Source organism: Oncorhynchus keta, chromosome 11 (genome assembly GCF_023373465.1).
Source record: "Oncorhynchus keta strain PuntledgeMale-10-30-2019 chromosome 11, Oket_V2, whole genome shotgun sequence".
NCBI lineage: Eukaryota > Metazoa > Chordata > Actinopteri > Salmoniformes > Salmonidae > Oncorhynchus > Oncorhynchus keta.
This window is the reverse complement of record NC_068431.1, coordinates 13,709,852-13,728,788: the sequence shown is the minus strand read 5'-3', so window position 1 is coordinate 13,728,788 and position 18,937 is coordinate 13,709,852. Positions and strand designations below refer to the sequence as shown.

General features: G+C 43.3%; 1 protein-coding gene and 1 long non-coding RNA gene across 3 annotated transcripts in view; both read right to left on the bottom strand.

The window, feature by feature from the left end:
• Window positions 1-15,763, bottom strand: part of LOC118373492 (protein Shroom3-like) — a 32,744-nt gene extending 16,981 nt beyond the window's left edge. For both annotated transcript variants that reach the window (XM_035759625.2, XM_035759627.2), the window contains exon 1: window positions 15,583-15,763. The gene's annotated coding sequence lies outside the window, so the exon portion shown is untranslated. The remainder of the gene's footprint in view (window positions 1-15,582) is intronic.
• A 336-nt stretch (window positions 15,764-16,099) lies between these two features.
• Window positions 16,100-18,814, bottom strand: LOC127933083 (uncharacterized). Its single transcript, XR_008147306.1, has 2 exons — window positions 18,094-18,814; window positions 16,100-17,867 (listed from the first exon to the last, which is right to left on the bottom strand). It is a non-coding gene; the product is annotated as an uncharacterized LOC127933083 (long non-coding RNA).
• Between the last annotated feature and the right edge of the window lie 123 nt (window positions 18,815-18,937).

Here is an 18,937-nt window from a genome sequence, read left to right as displayed (position 1 = left end):
TTTTACATGGAACATATTGCACTTTTACTTTCTTCTCCAAGACTGTTTTTGCATTATTTAAACGAAATTGAGCATGTTTCAATATTCATTTGCGACTAAATAGATATGTATTATTTTAAACCTAAAATAAGTGTTAATTGTTCATTCAGTATTGTTGTAATTATCATTATTAGAAACATAAATATTTTAAAAATATAAACATTTTTAATGGCCGATTAATTGGTATCGGCTTTTTTTGATCCTCCAATAAATCGGTATCGGCGTTGAAAACAAATCATAATTGGTCGACCTCATTCAAACCCTTTACTCTGTACTTTGTTAAAGCACCTTTGGCAGCGATTACAACATAGTCTTCTTTGGTATGATGCTACAAGCTTGGCACACCTGTATTTGGGTAGTTTCTCCCATTCCTATCTGCAGATCCTCTCAAGCTTTGTCAGGTTGGATGGGGAGCTGCACAGACATTCAGTTCTCTCCGGAGATATTCATTCGGATTCAAGTCCGGGCTCTGGCTGGGCCACTCAAGGACATTCAGAGACTTGTCCTGAAGCCACTCCTGTGTTGTCCTGGCTGTGTGCTTAGGGTCGTTGTCCTGTTGGAATGTGGACCTTCGCCCCAGTCTGAGCACTCTGGTGCAGGTTTTCATCAAGGATCTGTACTTTGCTCCATTCAGCTTTGCAGAGGTCTAAGACACTGCATCTCAATGCTGGAGTTTTCACTACAGACCCTGGTTCGATTCCAGGCTGTATCACAAGCTGTATCCAGGCTGAGTCCCATAGGGTGGTGCACAATTGGCCCAGCATCGTCGGGTTTGGCTGGGGTAGACTCATTGTAAATAAGAACGTGTTATTAACGGACTTGCCTCGTTAAATTAAAGGCTAAATAATAAAAAAATCCCGCGATCCTGACTAATCTCATAGTCCCTTCCGCTGAAAAACATCCCCATAGCATCCTTTAGGTGCCTTTTGACAAACTCCAAGCGGCCTGTCATGTGCTTTTTACTGAGGAGTGGCTTCCGTCTGGCCCCTCCACTATAAAGGCCTTATTGGTGGAGTGTTGTAGGGATAGTTGTCCTTCTGGAAGGATCCCCCATCTCCACAGAGGAACTCTGGAGCTCTGTCAGAGTGACCATCGGGTTCTTGGTCACCAACCTGACAGAGGCCCTTTCCCCACCGATTGCTCAGTTTAGGCGAGCGACCAACTCTAGGAAGAGTCTTGCCGGTTCCAAACTTCTTCCATTTAAGAATGATGGAGGCCACTGTGGTACCCTTCCCCAGATCTGTGCCTCGACACAATCCTATCTCTGGAGCTCTATGGACAATTCCTTCAACCTCATGGCTTGGTTTTTGCGCTGACATGCACTGTCAACTGTGAGACCTTATATAGACATTGTGCCTTCCAAATCATATCCAATCAATTTAAAAATCACAGGTGGACTCCAATCAAGTTGTAGAAACATCAAGGATGAGCAATGGAAACAGGATGCACCTGGGCTCAATTTCGAGCAATGGGAGAAGACTGCAACTCCCGTACAGACTCGGGAGAGGCAAAGGTCGAGAGCCAGGCATCCTCCAAAAACAAAACTCTGCCAAACCGCACTGCTTCTTGACACACTGCTGGCTTAACCTGGAAGCCAGCGGCACCAATGTGTTGGAGGAAAAACCGTACAACTGGCACCCGGCCCGCCACAGGAGTTACTAGAACGCCATGGGACAAGGACATCCCAGCCGGCCAAACCCTCCCCTAAGCCGGAAGACACCAATTGTGCGCAGCCTCATGAGTTTCCCGGTCACGTCCGGATGCAACATAGCCCGGGATCGAACCCGGGACTCTAGTGACGCCTCAAGCGCTGCGGTGCATAAATAAGATATCTGTTCTTTATTTTTAATACATTTTTCAAATGTGTCAACAATTGGCCGTTTAAAAAAACGTTAAAAAAATTAAAGGATGCAACATAACTAAATGTGGGAAAGGGTCTGAATACTTTCCCAATTAACTGTATGGCAGCTATACTGTATGTGGCACCATTCAGGACAGACTTAGTCTACTTCACATGGTAACAAACCATTTTATACCTGGCAACTAATCTCCATTGCACCCAATCATAGACAGGCATTCCATTAGGGAAAAGACAGAGAGAGGGAGGGTGCTTATTAGGGAGGGGTTAAAAACCTCAGTAAGAAGATTTGACTGCAAGACCGGGTAAGTGCATTTGGGATACGTATTCTTTTCAGCATGACCTCCATTTTAGTGCCTAGGTCAACTGGCCTCAACAAGGGAAAATCCTGACATGCATTAAGACAAATAATTGGAGATGCAGATTTGCTCATCCTTAGTTCCAGGACTTTCCTCAAGGTCCCAAGATGAGAGAGAATGTCTCTGTTAAGACAAATCAGACCAACATTGAGAGGAAGAGCTTTGTGAAAAGGTGGAGATATTCAGCGACTGCAGAGCAGTCAGTGAGAAATGCCACAAAACGTCACCAGACCCTGGGTGATAGTGACAGGCTAACAGGCTCTAATAAGCACCACATTCTCACAAATTAATATTGGAATGTGCCCACCAAGCATGGCGGGGGTCATCAGCTTGACGCTGTGGGACGATTTCTGTCCACTCTGGTAGGAGTGCCCAGTACCAGTTGATATTTTACCTTTTTAGCACACAGAGAGCAAGTTAGAACATTCTGCACTACAAAAAAAAGACCACAGTTAAGCATTCTGACTCATCCTAAAGCTGAAGCCGGTCAAACATTAACTTGTGAAGCCTACTCCCTCAGAGCTTATGGATGAAACAAGAGCAGGGCTGTAGCCTAGTGGTTAGAGCGTTGGGCCAGTAGCCGAAAGGTTGCTAGATCAAATCCCCATGCTGAAAAAGGTCGTTCTGCCCCTGAAAAGGGCAGTTAACACACTGTTCCTAGGCCGTCATTGTAAATAAGAATGTTCTTAACCCTTTACTTAACTAGGCAAGTCAGTTCTTACTTATGACATCTTGTTACTTTCATGTACAGAAAAATATAGAGTTAAGTTTGTATTAAGAGCCCGAGGCAGAAAACTAGCAATATGACACTACGAAGGGGATAAACCTAGACATTGTACTCAGTACAAACAATGTGAAGCTGCGGGGCATGCCATATTCAGTGTGTTTATTTAGGGTAACAACCTCGCTAATCTCCAGCAAGCCCTACAGGACTTGTGTCAACCAGCCACACAGAATTAGGCCATCTTGAGGGAAACATAGAAAGTACAATGGTGTCTTCACTTGGGTCAGTGAAACTCTGAAAAACACACAACCCTGGGCAGATCAGTCACCATTTCATACACTGGATTAAATAATGACAATGTCAACATTAAGCATTACCTTATGAACTAGAGGTGACACAACAGCAGTGACAGAAGCAGGCTACGGAATGTGTGAGGGGAGAGAAAGAACAGCAGGCTGTGGAAGACAAACAGCAAACAATTGAACCACTTCCTGACAGGAGGCTGATGTAGGTTGAAAAAAAGCATGTCTTTTTCTCAAGACCTCACAGTACTCCTGTCCTTCCCAAACTCCTTCCTACGACAATGTTGTGCCATAGCCTCTACAGGAAATATGTACTGTCAAATATGTAACTAGCCCTCACAACATACAATATTTTCCTCTTTAAATGGTATACTTATTGTCCATTAGAAGCAATGTTCTTTCAGTTGGACGAATATGCATGATACGTTCACGATTAAGCCAAAGTGGGAGGGCAAATGAATTACACTACATGTATTTATTTTATTTAACCTTTATTTAACTAGGCAAGTCATTTAAGAACAAATTGTTATTTACAATGACTGCCTACAAAAAGGCAAAAGACTTCCTGCAGGGACAGGGGCTGGGATTTAAAATAAATTACATAAAAGGAAAAAACACGCATCACGACAAGAGAGACACCACAACACCACGTAGAGACCTAAGGCAACATAGCATGGCAGCAACACATGACAACACAGCATGGTAGCAACACAAAACATGGTACAAACATGATTGGGTACAGACAACAGCACAAAGGGCAAGAAAGTAGAGATAACAACGCATCATGCAAAGCAGCCACAACTGTCAGTCAGAGTGTCCATGATGGAGTCTTTGAAAGAAGAGATTGAGATAAAACTGTCCAGTTTGAGTGTTTGTTGCAGCTCTTTCCAGTCGCTCGCTACAGCGAACTGAAAAGACAAGCGGTTCGATACAGTTACGGGATTGACAAAAGCCCTTACAGGCCAAGTTTTAATTATTACATGTAATACAGATGGTCATACGCACACCCTTAAAAAACCTAATTGCTGGGATAATGAAGTATACTGCACATTTTAAAACAACAGTTTGACCTCACGAAGACCCTTGTGGATCGAAACATTGGTCAATACAGGTGGTAATTGGAAGCATATTCAATATGCAGGCCTTTTAACAGAGGGATACTGCAATCAAAGTGAGACAAGATGTACGGCAGAAAGCATTTAGTAATTGCAGTTCTCCCTTCATGACATAGTAATAAAATACCAAAAGTAAAGTAGGAAAGTTAAAATAGAAGTAGCCTAGATTTCTGACAAGAGGAGAGAGCTCCCAAATGTGATCAAATCTGGCACATTCGCCTGAATCACTTTCACAATAGTACATCACTTTTGGGCTTTCACATGTTCCTTTGTCATCAGAGGTGGGAGCCTTCGGCTGTGTTTACACAGTGTAAACGCAGCCCGATTCAGCCCCCCTACACACAAAATCGGTATTTTGACCAAACACATCAGATCTTTTTCAGAGCTGGTCTGATTGGTCAAAATAACAATGAGTGAATCAATTATCAGAATTGGTCTGCATGTGTAAACGCACCCTAAGTGACCTTATTGTGATTCAGAGGGATTAGGTTCAATGGGGAAGACACATTTCAGTTGAATACAGTACTCTTTCCACTTATTGCCAGGAGATGAAGGTCACTGTCTAGCTCCCTCCAATAACCGGTTTTCAGACAGCCATTTTAGGCCCAGGATGACAACCTCCCCTTCACTCTCAGGAGGTGGTAAATGAAAGCTATGTAAAACAATAATGTACTTTTGAAGGACGGAATAACACAATGGTTACATTGTTAACAACACATCAAGATCTCTTTAACACAACCATGTATGTAATCCTCAAGAGAGATTTGATGATTCAATTCAACTGTGTCCCTAGTCAGTGGACAACAGAAACCCAGAGGACAACAGAAACCTAAATCAAAGTTGTGACAACCTCTGGTCCGGTGGCTGTCAGACATGGTGTTCTTTGTTAACGCTGCAATGGCATGTGCATGATCGCATTCATGGAACCCACTCCTTATCACGGACACTTTAGCCACGAGCACGAGCCTCATTAGCCACGAGCACTAGCCTCATTAGCCACGAGCACTAGCCTCATTAGCCACGAGCACTAGCCTCATTAGCCACGAGCACTAGCCTCATTAGCCACGAGCACTAGCCTCATTAGCCACGAGCACTAGCCTCATTAGCCACGAGCACTAGCCTCATTAGCCACGAGCACTAGCCTCATTAGCCACGAGCACTAGCAGCGGAAATTACTGCACACATGGAAAGGAATGTGCTTGATAAAGCTGACAGGTACAGCAATGTGCTTGATAAAGCTGACAGGTACAGCAATGTGCTTGATAAAGCTGACAGGTACAGCAAATAGGCTCTACTGGTACAGGTTGTATTATGTCATATATCTCCATTTAACATCTTCACTGGGAGATGGGACTACAAAAACACTAGTGTAAATCCCAACACCCCAACGGTAAAATGGCGCAGGGTAACCCTACCTAGCCTTCATAAAAAAAAAAAAAAGAAAGTCCAGTCACTCAGGTTGCCCACCAACAGGTGTCCAGTCACTCAGGTTGCCCACCAACAGGTGTCCAGTCACTCAGGTTGCCCACCAACAGGTGTCCAGTCACTCAGGTTGCCCACCAACAGGTGTCCAGTCACTCAGGTTGCCCACCAACAGGTGTCCAGTCACTCAGGTTGCCCACCAACAGGTGTCCAGTCACTCAGGTTGCCCACCAACAGGTGTCCAGTCACTCAGGTTGCCCACCAACAGGTGTCCAGTCACTCAGGTTGCCCACCAACAGGTGTCCAGTCACTCAGGTTGCCCACCAACAGGTGTCCAGTCACTCAGGTTGCCCACCAACAGGTGTCCAGTCACTCAGGTTGCCCACCAACAGGTGTCCAGTCACTCAGGTTACCCACCAACAGGTGTCCAGTCACTCAGGTTACCCACCAACAGGTGTCCAGTCACTCAGGTTGCCCACCAACAGGTGTCCAGTCACTCAGGTTACCCACCAACAGGTGTCCAGTCACTCAGGTTACCCACCAACAGGTGTCCAGTCACTCAGGTTACCCACCAACAGGTGTCCAGTCACTCAGGTTACCCACCAACAGGTGTCCAGTCACTCAGGTTACCCACCAACAGGTGTCCAGTCACTCAGGTTGCCCACCAACAGGTGTCCAGTCACTCAGGTTGCCCACCAACAGGTGTCCATCCAGGTGACATCCTCCAGCTACAACTCAAAAGGACCCTCCTTTCGATGGCTGAAACAGACCTCTTTCCTCTGACAACGGATGACATAACGGGATGGACGTCAATGCATTGTCTCAACATATTGACAGGCTGTTTTTACATCATCAGTCTGCTTCCTGATGAGAAGCAGAATTCCTGCGATTGTTGGCCACTCGTCACAAGGATATAAGCAGGGATTCTTCTGCTCTCAGTTGGCCACTGTATTCATTAGCGATAAAGCAGTGCTTAAATCACACCCCCATCACAATCAGACGCCTGAAAAAATGACAATGTTGTCCCCTTAATTACAGCTCCACCTCCAGCCACAGTCCTGATTCTCAATTTATTCCCATTGTATGCCGCCAACTTCACTGTAAAACCATCATATGATGAAATTAGACTCCTTCAAGCCACATAATGGCTTCTTTAATAAAAATCTTAACCATCGTTCCGAAGAGTCAAGTGATTTGTAATCTCCATTGTGTGCAGTCTGCCACCGTGGCTAATTTTGACTGGGTTCCTTCATACAGAGCCCAGGCAAAGAGAGGGAGAAAGCTGTGAAACAGAACCCATAGAGATTCAACTTCACCCCACAGCATTACCACAATGCAACACCGCCTGAACTGTGTGAAATGAAAATGAGAGAACAGATGAGAAGAGGTTAAAAAAAAAATAGGGGGAAAATAACATCTAAATTGAGTTTGTCACGTTGTTGGTAAACAGGTGTAGACTAATAGTTAGCTGGTACTTTACCAACAGAGTGAAGTATTTAAAAGATAAACCATTTAGAAAAATATATAAATAGCGACAAGGAATAACAAGAGTAAAAATAACATAGCTATGTACAGGAAGTAGAAAATAACATGGCTACATACTCAAAGTACCAGTACGGAGTCAATGTGCAGGAGTGAGGTCATCGAGGTAGCTATGTGCATAATACACTTAGTGTAGAAAACATTAAGAACACCTTCCTAATATTGAGTTGCATCCCCCCTTTTGCCCTCAAAACAGTCCAAATTATTCGGGGCATGGACTCTACAAGCTTTCGAAAGCATTCCACAGGGATGATGGCCCATGTTGACTCCAATGCTTCCCACAGTTGTGTCAAGTTGGTTGGATGTCCTTCGGGTGGTGGACCATTCTTGATAGACACGGGGAAAAACTGTTGAGCTTGAGAAAACCCAGCAGCGTTATATTTTACGTATATATTTAACACCCCAATTTCGTGGTATCCAATTGGTAGTTACAGTCTTGTCTCATCGCTGCAAATCCCGTACGGACTCTGAAGAGGCGAAGGTCAAGAGCCATGCATCTTCCGAAACACGACCCAACCAAGCCGCAGAATGCACACTTGACCCAGAAGCCAGCCACACAAGTGTCAGAGGAAACATCGTACACCTGGTGACCATGTCAGCGTGCATAAGATGTTTGATGAGCAGGTGTCCACATACTTTTGGTCATGTAGTGTAGCGATTAGCCCAGCCAACCACCACGGATATGGTCAGCAAGCTAGAGCCCAACTACTGGAGACTAGCTTGAACAACGAACACAAATCTACTTAAAAGACAACCACTGATCAAAGCAAAGAGAGAGCAGAGACTAATAAATTGATGGCTGGGGACCATCCAAGAAATAGTGCATTGTGGGTAGTTTAGAAGATATTTATTAACCTATGTAATTACCCAAAAACATAACTGTTTGTACATATAGGTAACCAGATCATGAATACAACTAAAGTTAAAGTATTTGACCACACTGTGTTGTTCCATTGGCAAGTAAAAACTCATGCTTCCTACCTTTTAAAAGCAAACAGAGTTCAAACCGTTTCTACATTTAGAAAAAGGGGCGAAAATGACATTTATCGGTCTCTAATGGTGGGTGGTCCCTGTAACACATCGCGCCGATAGCAAGCGAACGAACGGCGCGATGTGCAGACCGACAAACGTTTTGGTGATTTTTCTCCTTTAGAGGTAGAAGAAGTGAAGATTAGTTAATTATTGTTAACAGAGTGGAATGTAGAAGGCTGCTTGTTTGTGAAACCTGTATATATATAATGGACCGCGTCTTTGATGACATGGTTGACACAATATTGATGTACTCACGGCATCTGCCATTGCACATTACTTGACTGGCATAAGGAGGAAAACAAAGATAACTGTCGTAATCAATCTTAAGAGTTCTCTACCAGCAGTCACTCGATTTGTAATAAACTCACTAAAATTATGATAGGGGATCAATGTAACTGTCCAAAATGGTCTTGTGTGTTGAGGATGATATCGAGTCATCTCACTTCCATGACGCATCACTGCAGGAATAATGACCCTAACAGCAGCTCTTGCTGATTGGTTCAGACAAGGTGCAGTATGGGGGAATTTCTCCAGAGTGAGTGTTAAGTGTACCTCCCTGAGAGAGATTGGGACTGACAGAGGCCCGCTGCAGGAGACCAGGATGTATGACATTTCATACACGCTTGGGAGACAGGAGAAAGTCTACCACAACCTACAGTTCTCAGGAAGCACTGTGCTTCTCAAAAGAGAGTCAGTGTCTCATTGAAGATCCATGCACCCCTTCCTCATCTTTAAATCATAGTTCCCCTTTGCAGTTGGACTCAGGCTCTCATCTAGACTAAGGCTGGCTTGTTGTCAAATCCCTTTTGTGATTGAAAAAAAAAAAAGGGGGTTCTTATGTCTCGTGGAACAAATGGACATGGAGTAAGCATAGACCCTGCCAGGTGAGATTATCAGTCATGGAGTCACCTTTGTACCCAAAGGACCCTCCATGTGATCTGCAGGGTCAAGCCTCGTGTCACATGTCCACAGTGAAGTTCCATTTCTCATGTGACAGCTTTGCAGCCCTCCATTTACACTGACATCTAACTTTGAAATCAGTGGTCTTTCTTCCTCCTATTCTCTCTCACTCAACGAGCTGTATAGGGCCATAAGCAAACGAGAAAATACATATCCCGTGGTAGCGTTTCTCATGGCCTGTGGTTTTAATGCATAGTATGTCACCTGTGCAACTAGAGGCGACAAGACTCAAGATTGTGTTTGTAAAGTAAAAGCAAACGCATACAAGGCTCTCTTTGCCCTCCATTTGGCAAATCATATCTCACACTTACAAGCAAAACCTTAAACAAAGGAAGTACTAGTGACGTGATCAATAGGGAAAAGGTCCAATGAAGCGAATGCTAAGCTACAGGACTGTTTTGCTAGCATTGACTGGAATATGTTCAGAGATTCACCCGATAGATAATATTAAGGAGTTTACCACATCAGTAGTCAAGTCAAATCAAATGTATTTATTTAGCCCTTCGTACATCTGCTGATATCTCAAAGTGCTGTACAGAAACACAGCCTAAAACCCCTAACAGCAAGCAATGCATTTACATTACATTTACATTTAAGTCATTTAGCAGACGCTCTTATCCAGAGCGACTTACAAATTGGTGCATTCACCTTATGACATCCAGTAGAACAGTCACTTTACAATAGTGCATCTAAATCTTAAGGGGGGTGAGAAGGATTACTTATCCTATCCTAGGTATTCCTTAAAGAGGTGGGGTTTCAGGTGTCTCCGGAAGGTGGTGATTGACTCCGCTGTCCTGGCGTCGTGAGGGAGTTTGTTCCACCATTGGGGGGCCAGAGCAGCGAACAGTTTTGACTGGGCTGAGCGGGAACTGTACTTCCTCAGTGGTAGGGAGGCGAGCAGGCCAGAGGTGGATGAACGCAGTGCCCTTGTTTGGTGTATGCAGGTGTAGGTGTATGCAGGTGTAGAAGCACTCCAGAGTAGTCAGCTTCATTAAAAAGTGCATTGACGACATTATTTACAGTCACTGTGGGGACAAACTCAGCAAAAAAAAAAAAAAAGTACTCACTGTCAACTGCGTTTATTTTCAGCAAATTTAACATGTGTAAAAATTTGTATGAACATAACAAGATTCAACAACAGACAAACTGAACAAGTTCCACAGACATTTGACAGAAATGGAATGTATCCCTGAACAAAGCAGGGGGGGCTGTAACAGTCAGAATCTGGTGTGGCCACCAACTGCATTAAGTACTGCAGTGCATATCCTCCTCATGGACTGCCCCAGATTTGCCAGTTATTGCTGTGAGATGTTACCCCACTCTTCCACCAAGGCACCTGCAGGTTCCTGGACATTTCTGGTAGGACAAAGAGAGACTGTTTCAGCAACAGGACAAAACCCCTGTGCCCTCCTTACATTATTTAACTAGCTCTAAGGTGACGGCATTCCTTCAATTAGAGATGTTGATAGACTGGCCTATTATTACACAACTACACCATAGTTTAGTTAGAATACAATAAACTCATAATTCACACCAATATAGCTGCGAACAGCAATGAACGGGGTTCACAGGATGTCAGAAAGGACACAAGATCAGTTGGATAGCAAAGCAAGCGCTCCATAATGTATGAACTATTTTCCTTTGTGCAATCAGTGAAAACATTACCATGTTGATTTAAATCTCAGTTGGTACACTCCACATTAGTATTCCAAAATAATTAAATATCCACTTTTCACTACGTTCAGACCATATAATAGGGCAACAATGTGTGATTATACAGATCTACTAATCACAATGTCTGCATAACTTAAATCTAAAATGAATTTGCATGAGATGGCATCTAGGAAGAGAGAGAGGCTTAACATTAGCACTGCCGAATCACTGACATGAGAGAAATGGAATTTAATCCCCACGTACCGACGCTCATGCTGTTGCCAGGCAGACAAAACCAATGGAGGCAGAGTAATTCATCATGAACAGTGAACAGACAGCCCTATAGCATGCAAATACTGTGGAAATGCACACGCATGAGGCAAAGAGTACTGCCCTGCCTACAGAAAACCATGCAGAGCTTGTGGAACTAATAATCACGTTGCAAAAGTGTCTCAAAAAGCAAAAAGGGTGAGTGAGGTTGAGATTCCCTGTGTTGATGAGCAGAACATTGAGTGACATTTACATACATGAATCCATTGAGGCTGTACACTCAGAGGGAATAAATGGTTTGTGACAGTACGTTTACACAACAAGCTGCAATAATGTCAACTGGATTCCGGTGCTACGTGCATTGTAATGAGCTACAAAGACAACATGTATATTTTGCCCAGTGATACTAGACTAAATCTGTACTCAGGAGAGCTAATGAGCATCTTTGAGACCTAACGTGTTATTTCAGGGACACAAACACAAGCTGGAGTTTGAGATTGTGAAAACCAGTCAACATCCTCTCCTCTCAGGCTCTACACGTGAACACCTGGGACTGATGCAGTTCACCGTACCAAATGACCTGCACATCGTGGAGCATGTCCAGCATTGACCCCTGTCCAAAGAACAGCTACTCAGCAAATATGACGATGTATTCAATGGGCCGTTGCATAGGAACCTGGGGAGGTACATTTTGAATTGGATGAGAGAGTCACTCCAGCCCAGTGTGCTTCTCACAATGTGCTTATTGCAATGAAAGCCCAGCTAAAAGAAGGCCCAGCTAAAGAAGTATGAGGCCAATGGCCACATGACATCTGTGACTGAGCCAACTAACCGGATCAGCAATATGGTCTTAGTGAAAAAGCCAGAGAAGCGGAGGGTCTGCATCGACCCAAAGCATCTGAACCAAGCACTGAAACGCTCACACTACTTCATGCCAACACTGGTGGATGTCCTCTACAAGCTTCCCAATGCCAAGACTTTCACCTTGGTGGACACACGAGATGCATTTCTGCAATGCAAGCTGGACGCAGAGAGCATCTTTGTGACTACCTTCTGGACCCCCTGGGGTCGGAAACGTTGGCTTAAGCTCCCGTTTGGTGTCTCAGTGGCGCCTGAGGAATACCAATGCAAGCAGCATGAGTCACTGGCAGGGCTCAAGGGCATTGAATGCATCGCTGATGATGTTCTGATCATAGACTGTGATGACAGACGAAGAAGCAGAACGCTACCACAATGTGAAGCTCTTGGTACAGATGGAGTGCTGCCAATCAGTTAACTGCAGCTTCTTCAGGCCAATGCGCAGCTTCAAGGTGAAAGACTTCCACATTCTCTCGGCCAAAGGCCTGAAGCCGGACCCAAACAAAGTCAGAGCAATCGTCAACATGCCAAACTCGTCCGATGCAAAAGGAGTGTAGCGTCTCATCGGCGTCGCAAATTATCTTGCAAAGTTCAGTCACACCTATCGGCAGTCCACGAGCATCTGCACCGGTTGCTGGACAAAGACACACCATGGCACTGGCTACCCAAACAAGAGGCCGTGGTGCAGGAGATTACATCTCTGGCTTCATCCATGGTAGTGTTGCACTACTATGACATTATGAAGCCTGACTCCAGCCAAAGTGGACTTGGATGCTGACATGCACGAAAGCAAGCGCGATGAGAAAGTGCCTCAGCATCGTCTTCTCCTGCCAGTGCTTACAGCACTACTTATATGGCCGAGAGCTGGTCAACGCTGAAACTGACCACAAACCACTCATTGCCATATTCAGTAAACCTCTCCTCAAGGCGTTCAAGAGGCTTCAAAGCATACTCCTTACTCTACAAAACTACAGCATGAAGGTCGTCAGGACCAGAGATGTACATCAGCTACACACCGAGCAGGGCAAAAGCACAACTTAAAAGCCACTTATCGGTTTGCTACAGCAGGAACAAAATGGTCATTATCCCCAAATCACTACATCCAGAGATCAATCAAATGTATTTATAATGCCCTTTTTACATCAGCTGATGTCACAAAGTGCTGTACAGAAACCCAGCCTAAAATCCCAAACAGCAAGCAATGCAGAAGCACGGTGGCTTGGAAAAACTCCCTAGTAAGGCCGGAACCTAGGAAGAAACCTAGAGAGGAACCAGGCTCGAATACACTCCAGTCACGTTTGAGGTGACGCATGTTATCGCCAGGCACATGAAACATTATACTGGCCAACATGCATGCAGAAATTAAAGACGTTGTCAGCAGCTGTACAAAATTCAACAAGTACGCTCATAAACAGCAAAAGGAAACCATGATGTCATATGAACTGCCCACAAGAGCCTGGCAAATCATCAGCATGGACTTAGTCCTTTTGTCTGTGACTGAATATCTTCTCATTGTTGATCACTACTCTGACTTTTAGGAAATTTAACTGCTCCCTGACTTGTCTGCAGAAACAGTCATAAAGCACTGAAAGGTGCAGTTTGCAAGGCAAGGCCAGTCTGACAAGGTCATCATGGACAATGGCCCACAATTCACTGCACAGTTCAAGCATTTTGCCTCAGAATGAGAGTTTGACCATGTGACCTCACCTCCAAGGCACCGAAAGGCAAATGGCAAGGCAGAGTCAGCTGTCAAGATTGCAAAAAACCTCTTACGCAAAACCTTGCATGACAGCAACGACCCCTGATAGAGACCTGTTACCCAAGGCCTTGCGTGACAGCGACGACCCCTGATAGAAACCTGTTACCCAAGGCCTTGCGTGACAGCGACGACCCCTGATAGAAACCTGTTACCCAAGGCCTTGCGTGACAGCGACGACCCCTGATAGAAACCTGTTACCCAAGGCCTTGCGTGACAGCGACGACCCCTGATAAAAACCTGTTACCCAAGGCCTTGCGTGACAGCGACGACCCCTGATAAAAACCTGTTACCCAAGGCCTTGCGTGACAGCGACGACCCCTGATAGAAACCTGTTACCCAAGGCCTTGCATGACAGCGACGACCCCTGGAAAGCCATCTTACAGTGGAGGACCACAGTCAAAGCAGCACCCCAGCTGTCCAAACTACAATCCCCATAGCTAACAAGCTACTTGAGCCCTGCGTCATGGTTGGCGCCACAGAAAGCAACTCGCTAAGTGCTTCTACGACCGGACTGCTCGAGACCTACCAGAGCTGGAGGTGAAACGATAAGGATGAAACCTCTGCCGGGAGACAACACAGGACTTTGGAGGCTGGGAAGATGCCTACAGAGAGTTGCACCATGTTCTTACCTGGTGGATGTTGGTGGCTCCCTCTATCATTGTAGTCAGGTGGATCTGCACATAGCAGAGCAGACAACAAACCAGAACACGCCATACACTCACCTAGGTGAGCTGGATCATAGTCCAGGCCTACGGGCAAGGGGCGCAGAATTGAGAAATGAGCCAACTGAAGGTGAGGCTTCTACCCCACCAAGCTCTCCAGCTCGTGGCCCTAATCCTACCCCTGTCAGAGACCACACTTACTCACGGGTGGGTAGGCTGTGTAAACCACCAGACAGGCTCACTCTGTAATCGGGGATACCATTTTATGTCTGTGTCCAGTATGAAGAAAGTTCAAGGTAGTTTCGTGTCTGGAATTTACTAATGGCCTCTAGTTTGTGTGTCAAATTAGAAACAAACGTTCCCAATCTATGCTTCAGTTATTTGACCATGTCAAGGGGAATAACAGCTTCGCTTTGAACCCCAAATAAGTAAATGGTATAGTGAATGTGATCAATATATTGTTTTGGGATGATTTACAAATAGCCTGGCTGACGCGAACCACGTGACTACTCGAGAGCTGGTGTCAACCAGACTATTACAAACATGCTTCCTTTGCACAATGAATTATCGATCTCAAATGCCTTAGTGCTATCAATCAGGCTATGATCATCTGAAAATACTGTAAGCCATCTGCCTAGCTATACAACGAAAAGTTTTATTTGGATGGTTACAATTACACAGTGTAGTTCTGTAATTTCACGATTTAATAAACATCACTATAACTAAAACGCTACATTATATTTATGTATATAGAGTTTGGGAAATATTCCGAAAGCATTTCACAACTGATGATACATCAAGTGTAATTTTTGGGAGCTATAGTCAAACTGTATGGTTAGGTTAAAAATCTGATTTTATGACTTTGTGGCTGTGCCAACTGGTGACCACTCTGCAGAGCTGCCTCCAGAACAAGATTCATGACGAAAAACGCTAAACTGCAAAGAATTTCCTGACCAGGACTGAAACAAGTTGGTAGAGAATACAGCGAAACCGACACACCTGCTAAACTTCATAATAACACACATACCTGGGTGATCGACGTTGAAGGCATCTGCGAATCCTTGCGTCGCTCAGGTATGATTCACCTTCTTATTTTTAACTCAAACTGAATAAAAACAAAACCGTTTCCCCTCATTTCAAATATTAAATAAAACGGTTTTTGAGGGGGAAAAAACCACAGCTAATAGGCTTCCCGTATAGCTACTGGCTACATTTAACAGCCACACAGGAAAGTCTGACAGGTAATAGAATTCCAGCCCAACCAATGAGCAGATGAGTGGGCGGAGCTTTCTGAATATTAGTCCTTTTATTAAATATTCCCTTTACAAATTGATTGCAAGTCATGAAGTATGACTTAGAATTCTACTATCTTATTTCAAATAACTTATTCAAACATTAAGGGGAGTTAGTTTAGATGTTCTTTATCTCCAACCCATATGAATAGGTTATAAAAGCTAATGGTTTTATGAAATGTCTATGGGATGCTTGTATAAAAAGCAACAACTGCAGGTTTCTTACACACCATAACAAAAGACCAACTGTAGTCAAGGTTTCAAGTTTTAATGTTGCGTGCACAAGTACAGTCAAATGCCTTTCTTGCTAGCTCTAAACCCAACAATGTAGTAATCAGTATTACTAAAAATAACATAAGGTAGAACAAAAACACAAAAAATAAGAAGAACATGGGGAAGTAAGTAATATATTTACAGGGTCAGTTCCAATACAATATTTACAATGTGCAGAGATACTGGAGTGGTAGAGGTACAGTGCCTTCAGAATGTATTCATACATACCCCATGACTTATTCCACATTTTGTTGTGTTACAGCCTGAATTCAAATTTGATTAAATATATTTTTTTCTTTCAACTCATCTATCTGCACACAATACTCTATAATGACGAAGTGAAACAATTTGTTGAAAATGAAATACAGACATATCTCACTCACATAAGTATTCCCACCAGACTCAATAGATGTTAGAATCACCTTTGGCAACGATTAGACTTTATGGGTAAGTCTCTAAGAGCTTTGCACACCAAGATTGTACAATATTTGCATATTATTTTTTACAATTATTCAAGCTCTGTCAAGTTAGTTGTTGACCATTGCTAGACAGCCATTTTCAAGTCTTGCCATACATTTTCAAGCATATTTGAATCAAAACTGTACCAGGCCACTCAGGAGCATTCAATGACATCTTGGTAAGCAACTCCAGAGTATATTTGGCCTTGTGTTTTAGGTTATTGTCCTGCTGTTGGATTTGCTCCAAACACTACGCTTTGTATTCAGCACATAAAGTTAATTTCCTTGCCACATTTTTTACAGTTTTACTTTAGTGCAAAAATGAGGTACGTTTTGGAATAGTATTATTCCGTACAGGCTTCCTTCTTTTCACTGTCATTTAGGTTAATATTGTGGAGTAACTACAGTTACTATTATCACAGACATTAAACTCTGTAACTGTTTTAAAGTCACCATTGGCTTCATGGTGAAATCCCTGAGCGGTTTCCTGAGGTAGTCATTCAGAATTCACTATTATTGCACACAGAGTGAGTCCATGCAACTTATATGGCTTAAGAAATATTCTACTCCTGAACTTATTTAGGTTTGCCATAAGAAAAGGGTTGAATTCTTATTTATTCAAGACATTTCAGTTTATAATTTTTCATTCATTTGTAAACATTTATGAAAACATAATTCCATGACATTATGGGTTATTGTTTGTAGACCAGTGACACAAATTCTCAATTTAAACTATTTTAAATTCAGGCTGTAACAACAACAAAATGTGAAAAAAGTCAAGGTGTGAATACTTTCTGAAGGCACTGTAGAAATGTATAGGGGTCATTTAATTTAACTTTTATTTAACTAGGCAAGTCAGTTAAGAACATTGTTATTTTTAATGACGTAAGATAAGGTGAATAGGCATCAGGATATATGATAAACAGAGTAGCAGCAGCATATAGGATGATTTTATATGTGTGTATTCAGTATAAATGTGTGTGTAGGTTATGTGTCGGTCAGTGTGCGTGAGTGTGTAGAATCCTGGGAGTGTGCATAAAGACAGCGCAACAAATACAATACAAGGGTCAACTCAGTTAGTCTGTGTAGACATTTTGTTAGCTATTTAGCAGTCTTATGGCTTGGGGATAGAAGCTGTTCAGGAACCTGTTGGTGTCCGACTTGAGGCACCGGTACCACTTGCTGTTCTATGGCTTGGGTGGCTGGAGTCTAATGATTTTCCGGGCCTTCCTTTCACACAACCTGATATAGAGGTCCTGGATGGCACGGAGCACAGCCCCATTGATGTACTGGGAAATGTGAACATAGAATCTGAACATCAGCGTCTATTCCCGTGGCACAAATGGGTTACTGTTCACCAACCAGAGAAATGTGGGTTGAAAGTTAATTATTTTAAGAGCTTTTGTACACTAGAGCTATACAAACTACTGTGAATACTTTCAGTAATGCACAACCTAGCATAGTTAAACACATGCTGTAATGCTGAGGACCCAACAATATTATTAAATCACTTACAGAGAAAGTTACCGTACAGATGCAGCTCTTTGGCTGTGGATATGTTTTGGGAATATTCCACTCAAATGACCAGTGGACTTTGTCAGGCAGACCAGAAAGCACCACATTTTTTTTAAATTCGAAGACGGTCTCCAAACCAAGACAGACACAGTCAATGTAGTGACATGACAATTAATGTCCACGGTGTGGCTACGGTATGAAAGTGACGCTTCTTTGCTCCTAGCTTTGTTGGCAAATAATGAACCTTAAATTTGCTTTATCGAAGTCATGAAAACCCGCTCATTAAAATGTACGTGTTTCACAGTGAATTCACTTACCAAGTGCGAAGGCGAAAAGTTACAACCGTATCATTACTAACGACAGAACTACAAACACGAACCACAACTCTCACCATCTGTATACGTCACGTCGAGAGTCTACAAAAAATATATATTTTGCATTTTGATAAAGTACTGTCTGGCAAAATAAAGTTCAAAATAAAAAATAAACACAACCGTTGGGTGAGTCCGAGTCAACTTGAGCAGGCTAACTGTAGGAGTTGTTGCTAGTTCAACATTTCGGCGATGTGTTTAACATTTGACCGTCAACATATTTTGATAACAGGAATCAAGTATGAGCAAATCAATACACAAACACAATTTTATATATTATATGACCGTTTTTTCATGAATTTGATGCTATAATCAAAAAGGTAGTACGGTATGGGGTCAAGAAATTGCAATATAATACGTTTCTAAACCCAGAGGTGCAACATCGCGAGACTTAAGGGAAAGCTTGCGACAAGGCCGAGGTTTGGGAAGTCAATGAGGAAAGTGAACTTCTGTATGGGTACAGGGCTTGACAG